Genomic DNA, 7,538 nt, shown 5'->3' with positions numbered 1-7,538 from the left:
TTTTGGATGGTAGTTGTGTGTTTGGAACAGGTTGATTGTTTATTTTTCCAAACCTTTGTTGCCCAGATTTTTGCTATTCCGCTCGAGCGGCCATTCTTGCGCTCGAGCAGACTTTGCAAATTTTGCTCCTCCGCTCGAGTGGCACTTCTCGCCCTCGAGCGTGCTTTGAGAACTCTCAGTACTTTGCAGGTCTGCAAAGCTACTAAGATAGTGTTTTTTATGCTCGAGCAGCGTTTCCTACGCTCGAGCGGGTAGGCGCTCAAGCGTTGGTCTGTTGTCTACAAAACTATTAGATGTGTGTTTTCTACGCTCGAGCGCCACTTCTTGCACTCGAGTGGTGAGCATCTTGTTCATTGTGTCTTGGCGCTCGAGCGGTCTTTCTTGCGCTCAAGCGAAACAACTTTTTGTGTCTAATGCTCGAGCATCAACTCTTGCGCTCGAGCGGACTGTGCATATATCAGATCGCGAAAATGACTTTTTACATCACTTTTTCAGATCTTTTCTACCTAAAACCTAAAGTTAAGACCCTCTCTCTCTAAAACACATTCTCTTTACATTTTCACCTACTATTAGTGATTTCCTCACCCTAATTCCTTTGAGAATAAGGTAAAGCATCTCTAGATCTTCGTTTTGATCCAAACAAAGTTGGATTTGAGCATCTTTGGAGTTTCACCCTTGCTTTGCTCGTCTTCTCTTCTTGAGGTAGGGATTTTCTACACTTTCATATGATTTTTAACTTAGTTATTTGTCGTTGTGTAATAATGATGGGATTTGGGAGTAGTTTGAACAAACCGAGGGTTTTGGTGTAAAATAAAAAAAGGAGTTTTTGGGTGAATGTGAAATAAGTGAGTATGGAGTTTGCATATGAGGTTATATTGTGTCAAAATTGTTGATTTTGGTACTTGGGTTGATGTTTGGAAAATGAGGAGTTTTGCCCTAATTTGATTAAATTGTTATTTTGTATAAATAACTAAAAATTGACATTGGTAATGTGAAATTGGAGGATTATTGATATATGTGGTAGAGTTGGACACGTGTTGTCTCTCACCTATGGAAATTTGAATAATTTATCTATTGAGAATATTGTGTATTTGTTTAGAAATATTTGTATTAGGTTATCAGTGGAGGATAGTTATGATTTTTGTAGAAATTGCATGAGGATTAGGTAAATTGAAATTAATCTAATATTGGTTGTCATTGAATGTGACTATGCTTTAAATATATTGTATATGTATGATGTTTGGGAGGAGAAAGGGAATGTACTCCATTGTTTGGGAGGAAATAGAGGATGAACTCCATTGAAATTAAGTTGGCCGAAGTATCCAGGGTGAAAGTCCCGAAATCTTGTATATACATGGGTACCGATCCCATGAACGAAATATCCGTAAAATGGCAGATTGAAGTATTTATGTGTTAATTGTGTGATTGGAGAACCACGTGTAGTCTCAATTGGGTTGTTGAATGACGATGAAATAGGCCCATGAATTGAAATGAATTGAAGGAAAACGAAATAAGATGTGAACTCAGTATTTTATGATTATATAAATGTGAACGCTTTATCACAGGCATTGTATATGCACGTTGTACCTATATATTTGCTAAATCTTATATATTGTGTTAAATTATTCCTACTGGGCTGTGGCTCACCCTATTTGGGAAAAATATTTTTAGGTGTTGGTAACATGCCTCCACTAATGCAATAGTTTGGAGGGACTTTTGGGAGCAAGAGTTTCTTTATTTTGTTGTATTTTCTTTTGAATAGCCAAAAGCTTTATTTATATGAGCTAGCCTCACTTTTGTTGTAACCAAGCCAAGGCTTGGAAAGGTGTAAGCCTATTAGGCATGTATTTATGCTAAATTCTTTTGTACCATTAACTCTATGAAATGAAAGAACATTACACTCTGATTCATGTAGTTATTTATATATGTTTTGGGATGTATTTATTGTATAAATTTTGGGGGCATTACAATTCGTCTTGGTAATTTGTAGGTAATTTTCCCCCCTTAATAGAAGTAGACATCCACACTTTTTAGAACCTGTCAACCTTAATCATTCCCCCTTGATTTTCATGTTGTCTCTATAGGAACCACTTCTTTTACAAGTGTAAGTCTTGGTTTTCTGCCATTGCCTCCCACATCTAATGTCTTTATAACAATGACAAATCCAGTCTTCTTCCCAACATCAGAATTCCATTTAATTAATGCTTCACGACTACTAAAAATCTAAAGATAATAAATACATTTATACGTCGAATTATTAATAAAACTCAATACAAATTATAAAAAAAAAAAAAATCGTGTTCATAAGAAAAACTTAACAAATCTCGTCTGTAATAAATTCATGACTAGAGTCCACTAATATTGCAGTACTTGCGCTGTTGCAATGAGTATAAGTATAATCCTTCTAGGCAAAAAAATAAAAAAAATATATATTAAAAAAATGAAACTAAAAATACATGGTAATGAGAAGCCAAATAAATTTAAAAAATTCAGTTTGGAGTTATCAGAAAATGTATCTTTTATTCGGTAGTTGGTTACCAGACTTATATTTTTTGTTCGACAATGTAATGTCAGACTATTTTATTTTGTTCGATTTCGAACCACCAAACAAAAGTCAAACACCAGTCCAAAAAACGAAACAAAAACCTACCAAATAAATAAAAAAATATTCACCATTTCACTTTTTTGATAGTTCTTCACCATTGTTTCTTCATCAATTGCTTTCTTTAATAATCAAAATACTATGATTCTCACTTTTTGAAAAGAGATGTGTAAGAGAAAAGAAAAATTAAGGAAGGAAAAAGAGTAGGGATTGAACACCAAGGGTGTAAGTAGACAACAAAATATATTGAATTTTAGTATTTTGTCTATAAATGTAATTTCACACATAGATAAAATTGAGAAGAAAAAAAAAAAAAAAAAAAAGATGTAAAGAGATAAAATAGTGATGTAAGTAAAATCACACTTTTTAAAAAGCTTAAAGAGAATATAATGGGCACTTGGATGAAAAATCCAATCCCGTATTTTTTTATGACCGAAAGTCTACAAACTATTTTATTATATGTCCATACGGACAAGTCTTTACGAAATGACAAAAATATCATATACATATACACATGGTTTCCAAATCAAATCCTAACCAAATCAAACCCTAACAAAAATAGATATGTTGGATTTTTAATAGATAGTAGGAATTCTTTTGGATTTGAACATCGATCCAACACAGATTTGTAGGATTTGAACACAGATCAAAAATATTTTTTTTTATTCGGCTTTTCATTGTTAATGATCTGATTATATATTTTTTCTTTCTTTGTTGTTGATATTGATTGCAATAGATAAAAAAAAAAAAGTTTCGACACAAATTTTCAACATCAAAAAAGATTATGAGCTCTAAATTAAGAGTTTTAATAGCTCTAATTGGTGTGTGAGTCTCATGTGATATGATGTTTTGGCCTTGGTTTTTTTTTTTTTTTTTTAAAAAAAAATTTCACATCATTAGTGCTCTTTTAGAGCTCCCAAATTAGAGGGATGTATCATTTCTATTTCAACATATAATGTTTTAACAGATAAGAACAAAGAGATTCAATTTTATTTTTTTTATAGATACCGAAACAGATAGATTTAAACAAATAAGCAAAAAAATTGAACAAATAATAAAATTTGGACAGATATTTGAATAGATAAAGAGAAAAATTAAACGAATATATATATATATATATATTTAAATAGATAGAAAATAATTTGGATATATAAAAAATTTACACAGATAAAATAAATTTAGACATAGAAAAAATTTAAACAGATAGATATAAATTTGAACAAATAGAAAATAATTTGAACAGATAATTAACAAAAGTTAACAGATAAATTAAAGGGAAAAATTGAAAACAAAAGGTCCTTCAAAACTAATAAAATGATTTCTCACTAAACTATTTCACATAAGGTAGACCTCTCACTAAAACAAAAATATCTACTTGCCTTAGACAATTGTTAGAGTGGACTTTTTAACAATTAACTCAAAAATAAATTAGATTTTATGGTATACGTTGTTTTGTAGTTTATTGGAATTGTTTGTGTGTGTGTGTGTGTGTTATTTTTTTTTAATTTTTTTTTCAAATTTTGTATCAATATGTTTGGTGTTGTTTCTGTTTAATATTTATTTATTTTAAAAATAATTTAAATGATTAAAATTTGTGATTATGTTAAGAAAGGAATATTTTTAAAATCAATTTATTGATTAGAAATAGTTTTAAAAAATGTAGAAAGTTTATTATTATTTAGTTCCATGAAGCTTTAGATTTGATCTTTCATTTAAGAGATTGGATAATTAGCTTAAAATTGAATTGTTTAGTGTTTACTCAAAAAAAAAATAATAATAATAAATAAAACTTCATTTATAGATTGATGAAATTTGAAAATTAAATAAAAATGAGTTAATTTGACCTTTCCACCCTCAAATGCACAACACCAATTGGTTTTCATAATTTTGACGTATATGATACTACTGCACGTATTACTGCACTTACGTAATTTGCTTTTTGTAAATAATGCTTTTCAATTTCATTATAGAAATTATAGAACAAACATGATACACAAAAATAGAGTTTAGTTCCCTTCAGTTTAGCATTATATCCTACGATGCTGGTGAACGCTGTCGGACATGAGATATTGGAAGAAATTAAACAGGATACACAAAATAAACCAATATGTAGTATTGGAAGAAATTAAACAGGATGCACAAAATTATCCAATATGTTTAGTTTTGCATTTTATAATACGAGTAATATCAATCAGTTTAATTTCTTCCAATTCTCGTATACCACATTACGCCCCTATAAACTAAGAAACCAGACTTTGGGTATCCATTGGAATTGGGTTACCAAAATTGGTAAAATTAGTTGTAAAAAAAATATAAAAAAGAACTTTAGATGTAAAGAGTTAGAATATTTAGTTTTGTATTATTTGCTATTCAATAAACTTCTATTGACAGATGTGCGGGAATCCCACATCGGTCTGTGAGGGACTACTTTCCCACCTTATAAGCAGGCTGGCTCCTCTTATCTGGCATAGGCCTTTTCCCCCACTGGGGGAGGAACAAAACCGTGAGGCGGGTTTCGCCAAAGCAGACAATATGTGCAAGGCATGGGGAGTAGTTGCTTCATTTGGCGCCGTCTGTGGGAACTCCCTTCAACATCTGGAGGTATTGCGCTGGTACCGGAGCCAGCGCGGCTGGGGGCTAATGTGCGGGGAATCCCACATCAATCTGTGAGGGACTACTTTCCCACCTTATAAGCAGGCTGGCTCCTCTTACCTTGCAGAGGCCTTTTCCCCCAGTGGGGGAGGAACAAAACCGTGAGGCGGGTTTCACCAAAGCGGACAATATGTGCAAGGCACGGGGAGTAGTTGCTTCATTTGGCGCCGTCTGTGGGAACTCCCTTCGACATCTGGAGGTATTACGCCGGTGCCGGAGCCAGCGTGGCTGGGGGCTAATGTGCAGGGAATCCCACATCGGTCTGTGAAGGACTACTTTCTCACCTTATAAGTAGGCTGGCTCCTGTTATCTTGCATAGGCCTTTTCCCCCAGTGGGGGAGGAACAAAACCGTGAGGCGGGTTTTGCCAAAGCGGACAATATGTGCAAGGCGCAGGGAGTAGTTTCTTCATTTAGCGCCGTCTGTGGGAACTTCCTTCGGCATCTGGAGGTATTGCGCTGGTGCCGGAGCCAGCGTGGCTGGGGGCTAATGTGCGGGGAATCCCACATCGGTCTGTGAGGGACTACTTTCCCACCTTATAAGTAGGCTGGCTCCTCTTACCTTGCATAGGCCTTTTCCCCCAGTGGGGGAGGAACAAAACCGTGAGGCGGGTTTCGCCAAAGCGGACAATATGTGCAAGGCACAGAAAGTAGTTGCTTCATTTAGCCCGGTCGAGCGGTCCAGCACTCCGTTACCTTGGTTTCTACACGAGTTTCGTAAACTCGTAACTTGCTCGGTTTCGGTGTTTTTTTGGGATCAAAAGAAGACCCGAAGCCCGATCCGCCTAAGATCTTCATGTGTTCATCACTGAAGTTGAAGAATAGTAACGAGAGCAGGGGTAGAAGAGGATTTTGGGGAACTATATCCTGAAACCTATAGTTTTTGTGCCCTAAAATGAGAAATACCAAATGAAAAAGCAATGAAGAGATTCAAAGAACTTACCAGAATGAGGCAAAAGTCGAATCTTCGAGCACAAACGCAGTCGAGAGCTGGAATGATACTGGGTAGTAGGGAGGGCACAGCAGCCTTGGTTCGTCTGGAACAAAGGTGAAACAGTAAGAAGAAAATGAAAGGGGGATGTGGCGTGTTTATAGGAGAAAAGAACCACCAAAATTTTGAATGTGAAGACACGTCTGGGTTGGCTGCTCGAGGCCAATAAATGATCGACGTGTGTCCCTATTAACGGTGGCGTTAGTATTGAAGAGACAGGAAGGCGAGTTGAGGCGTCAACCGAGCAAATCAAGAAACTGAGCGTATCGATTAGCACGGTTGACGTCTTGCGAACTAAGAACCGAGGGAGAGTCTACCCCGGTCGGATCATGTAATCCCAGTCACGCTTGCGCGGACGGAATTAAGGGGCAATTGAGAGGGAGATTTATAATCTGGCTTTGGGCCATGGTAGAAGCCGGACAAGATAGGGCCGAGCATGATTGGGTCGAGCTAACTTAGGCCTGTTCAGAGTGGGTTTTACTCGGTCGAGGCTCAGGCCCCGGGTTTAGGCCGAGCTAACTAGGGCTTCCCTAGAGTTGGTCTTGCTCGGTCGAGGCGCAAGCTTGAGGTCCAGGTCCCCTGTTTGGACTGAGCTTACTTGGCCGAGACGATCACCTGCCAACCCGGGTTCCATGGTTCGCACGTGTAGCTCGGCAGGGAAGGCCTTCTACTCACCGGTTCGACCTATCTTGAACTCGGCTCTGTCGGAATGCTACCGAGCTCGGCTGTTATGGAGCTCGACGAGTGGAGCACTCGGACTCGTTACACAGTATGGTCGTGGAAGGCCGAGGAGGATGCCACCGGGCTGCTGAGTTCCCGCTAATGTTGTGTGGCAGTTTGGTTAGGCGGTGTTCGCTGGATTTGTGCTGACAGATGGGAGAGCAGCTCCACATGTCAAGAGACTACTGGGTGCAGAGTTGAGCGCAGAAAGTATATATGTATGACTGCGCCCCCTCATGTTGAGGATGAAACATCATTTGGTAAGAAACACTTATTGTGCTATATCTCTCTCTCCTCCTCTCTCTTCCTGAGGGTGTGCTAACTTGACCGTCGGAGGGATTTTCCGGCAACACACTGCCGGGCAGCTCACTGCCGTTGTGTTCTTAGGTTGATCGGATAGACAAGGAGCTTGGACAAAAGGAGTACGGACGGGGACGAACATTTTCTCCTCGTACAATTGGCGTCGTCTGTGGGAAGAGTCAACAAACAAAACCTTGTCTTCCAAGCTCATCCGATCGCTTTCAATAGCGAACAACGACGAAATACCATTGTCTGCCATTGACGGTGTTACCCCA

Source organism: Camellia sinensis, chromosome 5 (genome assembly GCF_055761805.1).
Source record: "Camellia sinensis isolate YWXY chromosome 5, ASM5576180v1, whole genome shotgun sequence".
Taxonomy (NCBI): Eukaryota; Viridiplantae; Streptophyta; class Magnoliopsida; order Ericales; family Theaceae; genus Camellia; species Camellia sinensis.
Note: the sequence above shows the minus strand (reverse complement) of the source record.